At 40.8% G+C, this 11,448-nt stretch overlaps 3 non-coding genes across 3 annotated transcripts; all 3 read left to right on the forward strand.

Moving 5' to 3' along the window:
• The first annotated feature begins 515 nt into the window (after positions 1-515).
• On the forward strand, positions 516-634 carry LOC141319206 (5S ribosomal RNA). Its single transcript, XR_012353477.1, has one exon. It is a non-coding gene; the product is annotated as a 5S ribosomal RNA (ribosomal RNA).
• A 1,373-nt stretch (positions 635-2,007) lies between these two features.
• On the forward strand, positions 2,008-2,126 carry LOC141319003 (5S ribosomal RNA). The gene has a single exon (XR_012353284.1). It is a non-coding gene; the product is annotated as a 5S ribosomal RNA (ribosomal RNA).
• Positions 2,127-2,210: 84 nt separating this feature from the next.
• LOC141319004 (5S ribosomal RNA) lies at positions 2,211-2,329 on the forward strand. Its single transcript, XR_012353285.1, has one exon. It is a non-coding gene; the product is annotated as a 5S ribosomal RNA (ribosomal RNA).
• The last annotated feature ends 9,119 nt before the right edge of the window (positions 2,330-11,448 follow it).

Raw genomic sequence — 11,448 nt, forward strand, 5'->3', positions numbered from 1 at the left:
ATGTCTGGAAAATGTATAAAAGAAAACTGGAACAATATTTTAGAACTGTTGATGAATATTTTAAAATGGAAGAGAATGAGGCTGTGTTTTGCAAGAATTTTATGTATAATAATCCTTACATTATGTATACTCGAGAGGGATTGAAAATGGATTTGCCTGAATAATTGTTGCTCTTTACATGTTGTTTTCAGTAATACGTGTCATAGTGAGCTAAAACTTAAAATAATTGTAAATAACTTTGAATATGATTCTGAGCTGATGTTTAAAAGATGTTTGTAAATGTATATAATGTATATTATGGAATATTTTTCTAATAAAAAAAAAAAAAAAAAAAGAGCGCCCGATCTCGTCTGATCTCAGAAGCAAAGCAGCCTCGGGCCTGGTTAGTACTTAGATGGGAGACTGCCTGGGAATACCAGGTGCTGTAAGCTTTTGCCTTTTCTTCACTATTTATATAATATGCTGGCTTTTACGGAGGCTGATCTTTAAATAGCCCACTTTTTGGAGCAGCCCTCGCTTACGGCCATACTGCGCTGAGACCGCCCGATCTCGTCTGATCTCGGAAGCAAAGCAGCGTCGGGCCTGGTTAGTACTTGGATGGGAGACCGCCTGGGAATACCAGATGCTGTAAGCTTTTGCCTTTTCTTCACTATTTATATAATATGCTGGCTTTTAGAAAGACGTGTTTTACCGCTCTATTTATTACAATCATTTAAATGTATTATAGAGTGTTAAGTGTTTTACATGTTTTTTAGGCCATTTTATTACTCTTAACATTTTAAGTGTGTGTGTGTGTGTCTTTAATAAATGGATGGTTGGCCTGCCATGTGACTAGACACATGACAGGAAGCAGGAAGTACAACTGTATAAGAGAGCAGCATGACAAAAAAAGTCACCAAACTGTTGGATTAAGGAGTTGCTAATTTTAGAGCTCACCTTTCCATTCACCACCTGCAAACTTTGGATTACACTTTCTGTGGATTGTATATACAATGGTGGACACTCACATTGGACTTATCAACACACTGGGATTCTTGGACTGTTTTTAGGGTATGGACAAATGAACTGTATTCTTTTAACAGCATTTACCTAGTTTTATCGTGTTGTTTTAAAGTCTTTTATGTGAACCTTGTATATAAACCAAATCTATTTAAACCAATCTTCTTTTATGTCTCATTCTTTTAACCACTAGTCATCTCTCACAGTTAAATCTGACCCCATTTTAATCTTGTAACTCTGGAAGGGAGACCGCCTGGGAATACCAGGTGCTGTAAGCTTTTGCCTTTTCTTCACTATTTATATAATATGCTGGCTTTTAGAAAGACGTGTTTTACCGCTCTATTTATTACAATCATTTAAATGTATTATAGAGTGTTAAGTGTTTTACATGTTTTTTTAGGCCATTTTATTGCTCTTAACATTTTAAGTGTGTGTGTGTCTTAAATAAATGGATGGTTGGCCTGCCATGTGACTAGACACATGACAGGAAGCAGGAAGTACAACTGTATAAGAGAGCAGCATGACAAACAAAGGACAGTCACCAAACTGTTGGATTAAGGAGTTTGCTAACTTTAGAGCTCACCTTTCCATTCACCACCTGCAAACTTTGGATTACACTTTCTGTGGATTGTATATACAATGGTGGACACTCACATTGGACTTATCAACACACTGGGATTCTTGGACTGTTTTTAGGGTATGGACAAATGAACTGTATTCTTTTAACAGCATTTACCTAGTTTTATCGTGTTGTTTTAAAGTCTTTTATGTGAACCTTGTATATAAACCAAATCTATTTAAACCAATCTTCTTTTATGTCTCATTCTTTTAACCACTAGTCATCTCTCACAGTTAAATCTGACCCCATTTTAATCTTGTAACTCTGGATGGGAGACCGCCTGGGAATACCAGGTGCTGTAAGCTTTTGCCTTTTCTTCACTATTTATATAATATGCTGGCTTTTACGGAGGCTGATCTTTAAATAGCCCACTTTTTGGAGCAGCCCTCGCTTACGGCCATACTGCGCTGAGACCGCCCGATCTCGTCTGATCTCGGAAGCAAAGCAGCGTCGGGCCTGGTTAGTACTTGGATGGGAGACCGCCTGGGAATACTAGGTGCTGTAAGCTTTTGCCTTTTCTTCACTATTTATATAATATGCTGGCTTTTACGAAGGCTGATCTTTAAATAGCCCACTTTTTGGAGCAGCCCTCGCTTACGGCCATACTGCGCTGAGACCGCCCGATCTCGTCTGATCTCGGAAGCAAAGCAGCGTCGGGCCTGGTTAGTACTTGGATGGGAGACCGCCTGGGAATACTAGGTGCTGTAAGCTTTTGCCTTTTCTTCACTATTTATATAATATGCTGGCTTTTACGGAGGCTGATCTTTAAATAGCCCACTTTTTGGAGCAGCCCTCGCTTACGGCCATACTGCGCTGAGACCGCCCGATCTCGTCTGATCTCGGAAGCAGATGTAACCCTGACTTGATTTCAGAGAACATAATTAAAATTGTATTAGTTTAAAATAAATCAAAAGAAACAGATATATAGTTTTCAAAGAAATCATATTGTGTGAGAGTACAAATAATAATTGTGAAATTAAAAATAAATTTAAAAAAAAGTAATTAAATCTTCTGTAATAGAGAAGTGGCCAATGAAAAAAACTAGAAGCCCCGCCCCCTGCTGAGTCAGCAGAAACGGGAAGAGAGAGAGAGAGAGCTATTGATATAGCAGATAGAACAGAAAATAGAACAAGCAGTTATAATACAGAAAAATATAGGTTTAAAGTGTTACGTTTGATTAAAACCCTTTTGGAAATCATTAAGGGAACTTCATATTTGAGAGATTCAGTTATTAGGATTTAAATCTTGTGGATTGCCGTGTAGACGTGTTGGATGCGGTGAGTTCTTGATTTAATTGTTGTTTATTGTGAAGAAAAGCATACAACAATTGTTTAAATTCAAATGTTTATTGAAATTGTAAAATGTATGGGTTAATTGGATTTGTTTGTATGTTGTTTTGCAATGTAAAAGACGTTCGTTGAGTTAATTAGTCTCACATGGAGCTGTAATTCACGTGGCTTTAAAGCGTAGTACACGTGAGCCTAAAAAAAGAGAGAGAAGTTAATTTGATTTTTGCAATCAAGATTTTTGTTAACATTATCATTGTTAATGCTATTTGTAATATGAGAAAATTACTTACCTAAAGGGTATTGTGCATCCAGATAAGTATATGATGTGTTGCGATCTCTGACTTTTATTAGGTCAGGTTTTTGAATTCATCGGAAAGTTCCGTTGATGGCGAGCTACCCAGTCGAATACTAGGAGAGGAGGGGAGGAGCGTTATCAAGTGGATTAACCGCGACTGAAATCGTGTTACTTTCGTTTTCTGCGGGAAGGATGCTTTTCTTTTCCTCGGATGGAACTGTGAATGGACAGATGCACCGTTGAACTTGAGATAAGTGACTGTGGAACAAAGAAAAAACTGATATCAGTGACTAATTGAACTGAACTGTGACATACTTTCAAAGCAATTGCTTTGGGGAAAAAGGTATTGTTTTTATACAGTGAATTTGGTGTCACTGTAAGCTTGTGATTACTGAGAAATTGAAGTTTGTTTTTTTTCTACATTGAACAAAAGTGGTTTGTACTTTTTGTAAATTTTGTTGATTTAATTATTGCTTTATTTTAAAAGGCCTATTACTTAATTTGAAAAAAAAAAAACATTAAAAGTACTTACGGTACTTGAGACTTCTGTGTTTTCAGTTCATACCCACTACCTCCTGTAGCCGTTCCAGTGATCTTCTGATTGGTATATATATATATTTCACCCAAGCATTACAAGTTAAACACTTTCTTGCTATAGTAGGTCACTACTCACTACCGAAATAGATTTTTGAAATATATATGATTTGTGTCACTCGCTACATGTGAGCAAAACTTTGGCGGAGCCAGCCAGGAGATGGTGCTGTATTACTGAAAACAACACAGTAAAGACAACCCAAATAGGCCTTTGGTAAAATGGAAGTTATTGTCACTAAAGGTATCAAAGTTCCTAATGCAGTTATAGTAAGTGGAGTAACAGGAACTGAACATGATGAGAATATACTTGAAGTTCTGAAGAAATATGGGTCTATAGCTAAAATAGCTAATGTACAAGATCCTGAATCAGAATTTCACGAAAACTTAGTCGTTGAGTTTAGTAGTGGGAACGCTATGCAAACTTTAGAGCCTGTGTTACCGTTTACTCACCAGTTGATTGACAACCCTGAAATCACCTACGTAGTGAGGTCCCTATCCAGTGTTTACACTAAACAGATGGGAGGGGATGCCACTAGGTCCTATCTCAAAGGATTGAGAGCAATAGCAGAGCTCAGTGGAGTTAACTTTGAGATCATGTTAAGTGAAATGCTAACCGAGATGAGCTCTGAAGTTCTTCCCTCAGGTGCTGAGGCAAGCACTGAAGACAAACCACCTGACACTCCGGTTAACCAAGATCCACCAGAGAAAACTGCATCAGTAGTGGGAGAGCCACCTTCAGCTGTGGGCCAGCAAGCCCTACCTGCTGCTTCTTGTGTGAGTAACTCAATTCTTACCTCAACTCCAGTACTAAACCCACCTGATGTACAGAGATTGGTTGTTGAGCATGTGGTGCGGACTGAAGAATCAAATTCTCAATCTTTCACTGCAACAAGGCTTAGAGCTTTCTCTGGGAGGATTCCCAGACCTGTTAATGAAGCAGAGTATGACACATGGCGCACAAGTGTTGACTTTATCTTGAGAGACCCCACAATATCTAAGCTTCATGGATCACGGAAGATTTTAGATAGTCTTTTGCCCCCAGCTGCCGATATTGTAAAACACTTGGGTCCCGAAGCCCCTCCATTTGACTACCTGCAGTTACTTGATTCAGCTTTTGGCACTGTAGAGGATGGCGATGAACTTTTAGCCAAGTTCATGAATACTTTACAGAACGCTGGTGAAAAACCTTCAACTTACCTGTCCAGACTTCAAGCTGCTTTAAGTGTAGCTGTCAAGAGGGGCGGTGTCATGTCCAGTGAAGCAGACCGGCATCTTTTGAAACAGTTTTGTCGGGGCTGCTGGGATAATAATCTAATTGCAGACTTGGGTCTTGAACAGAAACGTGAGAATCCTCCTTCTTTTGCTCAGTTGTTACTGATGCTGCGAATTGAAGAAGACAAATATGAGACCAAAGCAAAACGCATGAGACAACATTTGGCTGGAGCAAAGCAGCGTGTTCAAGTCCACACTCAGAGAACTTGGGTGGTTGGTGAGTCTGAGCCTTCTGGTAGTTCTGATGTGCAGTCAATTGCTTCTGAGACCAAGGAGTTAAAGAAGCAAATAGCCAGTCTACAAAGTCAACTGGCAAGACTGACTGCAAATCCCGGGGCTGTCAAGAAAACTACTCCACCAGTTAAAGCTCGGAAAAATTCTGTAATGGAAAGGAAACCCCAGAGATTAAATGTTGAAACAGCTGCAATTGAGATGGGGAAGCAAGCTGAAAAGCCCAGGCCATGGTATTGCTTCAAGTGTGGACAAGACGGTCATATAGCAGTCTCTTGTAACTTCGAACCAAATCCAAAACTTGTGGCAGAGAAACGCAAGTTGCTGAAAGAGAGGCAATCTAAATGGGAGTCCCAGAATGCTGTCATGAAAGAGGCTTTAAACTAGAACCAGTTCCTATTGAGGGGCGAATTGGAACTGAAAAATTCACTAGTCCCACCAAGACTAAAGCTTCTACTTGCCGCCAGAGCCCTAAGAATCTGAACTTGAACGCTAAACTACCCAAAGGTTTAGTGGGCGCTAAGTGCACTGCGCTAGTAGATATTTCAGGTCAAGAATGTCATTGCTTGATTGATACTGGTTCGCAAGTTACCACAGTTCCCATTTCTTTTCATACACAGTATCTTTCAGATCACCCCATTCATCCTCTCTCTGACTTACTAGAGGTAGAGGGGGCAAATGGTCTTTCTGTGCCATACCTTGGGTATGTGCACTTGAGCATAACCTTTCCAGCAGAATTTGTTGGTGTCAGAACTGAGGTTCCCACTGTTGCTTTGGTGGTGCCGGACACGAAGTCCCACATCCAACCCTTGGTTTTAATTGGAACAAATACCCTGGATATCCTGTACGAAGAACATCTGAAAGTGAGATCTTTGCCTTTCTTACCAGAGTTGTATGGTTACAGAGCTATCCTTTATAATCTTGAACTACGACACAAACAAGGTGAAGCTGGTATTCTTGGTCACATTAGACTGAAGAGTCGAACACCTGAAGTCTTGGCTGCTGGTCAAACAGTCGTCTTAGAAGGAACAGTTCATGCATCAGGAACTCCAGTTGACAAATGGGTTGTAGTGGAGCACCCCACTGTATCGTCCTTACCAGGGGGAGTAGTAGTGAAGTGTTGTTTACTTACACTTTCTCCTGAGCAGTCGGGATGTCTTCCGGTAGTCCTCACTAATGAAGCTGATCATGATGTGATCATCCCGCGACGGTGTGTCATTGGTGAAATTCATGCCATGGAGTCGGTCCGTTTGCCTAACAAATCTGTATCCGAATCTGGCTTAGAGAGCATTCAGTCTGAGATATGCAAGGAGTCAAGAGTCACTTTGGACTTTGGTAATTCACCGTTGTCACAAGAGTGGAAGGAACGGATTACTAAACTGCTTAATGAATTGCCTGAGGTCTTCGCTCAGCATGACCTAGACTTTGGATGGACCCAGAAAGTGAGGCATCGTATCAAGTTGAGTGACGAGACCCCATTTAAGCAACGAGCACGACCCATTCACCCTCAAGATCTCGAAGCTGTGCGTAAGCATCTTCAAGAGCTTCTGTCGAGTGGTGTTATCCGTGAATCAGAATCTTCTTTCTCTTCACCCATAGTGGTGGTTAGGAAAAAGAATGGCGACATCCGACTTTGCATAGATTACAGGAAGTTGAACCTGCAAACAATAAAGGATGCGTATGCTCTGCCTAACCTCGAAGAGACATTTGTGGCCTTAAATGGTTCAAAATGGTTCTCCGTTCTTGACTTAAAGTCAGGATATTACCAAATTGAGGTAGAGGAAACCGACAAACCCAAAACTGCTTTCGTGTGTCCCTTGGGGTTTTGGGAATTTAACAGGATGCCTCAGGGGGTGACTAACGCGCCGAGTACCTTCCAACGGTTAATGGAGCGGTGCATGGGAGATATTAACTTGAAGGAAGTACTCGTGTTCCTAGACGACATCATTGTGTTTTCCGATACTCTGGAGGAACACGAAAGACGGTTACTGAAAGTACTCACTCGTTTGAAGGAGTATGGGTTGAAACTTTCACCAGAGAAATGTCGGTTTTTCCAGACTTCCGTAAAGTACTTGGGCCACATAGTATCTGAGCATGGGGTGGAAACCGACCCCGGAAAAATTGAGACCATAAAGACCTGGCCGTGTCCCAAAAACCTTAAAGAGTTAAGATCATTTTTAGGGTTCTGTGGTTACTACAGGAGATTTATAAAGGACTACTCCCATATTGTGAAACCACTGAATGAACTGACGTCTGGATACCCTCCGTTGAGAAAAGGTAGCAAAAAGCCGGGTAAAGAAGGTCAGTACTACAATCCCAAAGAGCCATTTGGAGGCCGTTGGACACCTTCTTGTCAAACAGCGTTTGAAACCTTGATCAACAAGCTCTCTACTGCTCCTGTCTTGGGTTTTGCTGACCCGAAACTCCCATACATACTACATACAGATGCCAGCACTTCAGGATTGGGGGCTGCCCTGTATCAAGAGCAGGATGGGCAGCAGAGAGTTATTGCTTTTGCTAGCCGGGGGCTATCGCGTAGTGAATCCCGTTACCCAGCGCACAAACTTGAATTTCTAGCGCTCAAGTGGGCCGTAACGGAGAAATTCCATGATTACCTATACGGCAGTTCATTCACAGTTGTTACTGACAGCAATCCGCTGACTTACTTGTTGACAACTGCAAAGTTGGATGCTGTCAGCTACAGATGGCTTGCTGCTTTATCTACGTTTTCTTTCACACTCCAATATCGAGCTGGTAAGCAGAATGTGGATGCGGACAGTTTGTCCAGACGGCCGCACAGGGAGTTGTCCAATGATCAACTGTCATCAAAGGAAATTGAAAGGATTGAAAAGTTTGTGCAATATCATACAACTGATACAAATGCTTCTAGTGTCACTGACCCTGGAGTGGTTAAGGCCCTTTGTGAAAAGCACCTGGTACAGCAAAACAACGATCCTGCTTACCCATTGGTCATGTCTCTTGCAATTCATCCTGATGCAGTTCCGGATTGTTATGTGCAAGAAGATGTTCTAATTGGGTCATCGGCTATACCCCACTTAACAAAAGAAGAATTAGCTGAAAAGCAAAGATCTGACCCAGTTATCAGGGAAGTGCTGACCTACCTGGAGTCTGGTGAGAAGCCTCCACCTGTTGTTAGGAAGGAAATTCCTGATATCCCTTTTTATCTACGAGAGTGGGATCGCCTGGAGATGAAAGAGGGAGTTTTGTACAGAAAGCGACAGGATGGAGATTCTATCACTTACCAAATGGTGTTACCTGAGGAACTTAGATCCTTTGCTGTAGACCAATTACATAACCAGATGGGTCATATGGGAATAGAAAGGACCATGGATTTGGTCCGATCCCGGTTTTATTGGCCGAGAATGGGTTCTGAGGTAGAACACAGAATAAAGACCTGTAATCGCTGTGTTCGGAGGAAAGCCTTACCCCAGAGAGCTGCACCTTTGGTGAATATTCAAGCCTCAAGACCGCTTGAACTTGTCTGTATGGATTTTCTTTCACTTGAGCCTGATAGAAGCAACACTCGGGATATTCTTGTAATTACAGATTTTTTCACCAAATATGCTGTTGCTATACCGACACCCAATCAGAAAGCCAGAACTGTTGCTAAAAGCTTATGGGATCAGTTTATCGTACATTATGGATTCCCAGAGCGCTTGCATAGTGACCAGGGTCCGGATTTTGAATCGCGTACGATTAAGGAGCTTTGTGCAATAGCTGGAATTCAGAAAACTCGCACAACACCTTACCACCCCCGAGGGAACCCAGTAGAGCGATTCAATCGCACCCTACTAGGTATGCTGGGAACCCTGGAGGAGAAAGAAAAGAGTTGTTGGAAAGAATTTGTCAAACCTTTAGTCCATGCGTACAACTGTACTAAGCATGAGAGTACAGGATTTTCCCCATACGAGTTAATGTTTGGGCGTCAACCCAGATTACCACTTGATTTGGCTTTCGGATTGCCTACAGTGGACAGTTCACAGACATCACATTCACAATATGTGCAACACTTAAAGTCACACTTGAAAGAAAGCTACGAAATTTCTACACGCAATGCACAGAAACTTGCAAAGAGGAACAAAATTCGTTTTGACAAACGTGTGACAGAGTCCACCCTAGAAGTGGGAGACCGTGTGTTGGTGCGAAATGTTAGGATACGAGGGAAACATAAACTTGCTGACAAGTGGGAGTCTGAAATCTATGTTGTGGTGAAGCAAATGGAAAATTTACCTGTCTATACAATCCGTCCAGAGATGAAAGAAGGTCCATTTCGCTCTCTGCATAGGGACTTACTACTTCCTTGTGGATTTTTGCCAGTTTCTGAAAATGTAGATGCTGCCGTACCAAAGCCTGTTTCAAAGCCTAGGACGAGGTCGAGTCTTGTGGTACAAGAGCAAGAAGAACTGACATTTAATTCAGAAATGGATGATGAAATTCCAGATCCTGTGTTCCAAAGCTGTCCAGTTGAGGAAATGAGGTTCACAACTTACCATGACTTACCTAGACAGAGGAATGTTTCACCGGTAGGAGCGCCAGTGAATTTGTTACCTATAAATAACACAGAGGAAACCCAATCGCCTGAAATAGAAGAACACTTACCTGTGGAAGCTTCTGTTGAAAACTTACCCAGCGTTGCAGAATCTGTTGGATTGACTCATACTCCTGAAACAGAAAATATTGTTAATGAAGGGGACAGTGATGACAGGGATTGTTCTCAGCTTAATCATACTACTGGTGAAGACAATACTGTTGCAGAAACTGAGTGCAGACGTTCTATTAGAGAAAGAACAAAGCCTAAGATACTCACCTATCCCAGTCTTGGAAATCCCTTAATTCAAGTAGCCCACTCTTTGTTCCAAGGACTAAATTCTGCTTTTGCAACTGCCTTAAGTGGTATTGCAAATCCTAATGAGTTGGTTGAAACATCTCAAACACAGATTGTGTGAGGGTTGTATTACCTTAACTGGTGTCCGAGGACGTACACGGTTAGGGGGGGAGGATGTAACCCTGACTTGATTTCAGAGAACATAATTAAAATTGTATTAGTTTAAAATAAATCAAAAGAAACAGATATATAGTTTTCAAAGAAATCATATTGTGTGAGAGTACAAATAATAATTGTGAAATTAAAAATAAATTTAAAAAAAAGTAATTAAATCTTCTGTAATAGAGAAGTGGCCAATGAAAAAAACTAGAAGCCCCGCCCCCTGCTGAGTCAGCAGAAACGGGAAGAGAGAGAGAGAGAGCTATTGATATAGCAGATAGAACAGAAAATAGAACAAGCAGTTATAATACAGAAAAATATAGGTTTAAAGTGTTACGTTTGATTAAAACCCTTTTGGAAATCATTAAGGGAACTTCATATTTGAGAGATTCAGTTATTAGGATTTAAATCTTGTGGATTGCCGTGTAGACGTGTTGGATGCGGTGAGTTCTTGATTTAATTGTTGTTTATTGTGAAGAAAAGCATACAACAATTGTTTAAATTCAAATGTTTATTGAAATTGTAAAATGTATGGGTTAATTGGATTTGTTTGTATGTTGTTTTGCAATGTAAAAGACGTTCGTTGAGTTAATTAGTCTCACATGGAGCTGTAATTCACGTGGCTTTAAAGCGTAGTACACGTGAGCCTAAAAAAAGAGAGAGAAGTTAATTTGATTTTTGCAATCAAGATTTTTGTTAACATTATCATTGTTAATGCTATTTGTAATATGAGAAAATTACTTACCTAAAGGGTATTGTGCATCCAGATAAGTATATGATGTGTTGCGATCTCTGACTTTTATTAGGTCAGGTTTTTGAATTCATCGGAAAGTTCCGTTGATGGCGAGCTACCCAGTCGAATACTAGGAGAGGAGGGGAGGAGCGTTATCAAGTGGATTAACCGTGACTGAAATCGTGTTACTTTCGTTTTCTGCGGGAAGGATGCTTTTCTTTTCCTCGGATGGAACTGTGAATGGACAGATGCACCGTTGAACTTGAGATAAGTGACTGTGGAACAAAGAAAAAACTGATATCAGTGACTAATTGAACTGAACTGTGACATACTTTCAAAGCAATTGCTTTGGGGAAAAAGGTATTGTTTTTATACAGTGAATTTGGTGTCACTGTAAGCTTGTGATTACTG

Source organism: Garra rufa, chromosome 1 (assembly GCF_049309525.1).
Source record: "Garra rufa chromosome 1, GarRuf1.0, whole genome shotgun sequence".
NCBI lineage: Eukaryota > Metazoa > Chordata > Actinopteri > Cypriniformes > Cyprinidae > Garra > Garra rufa.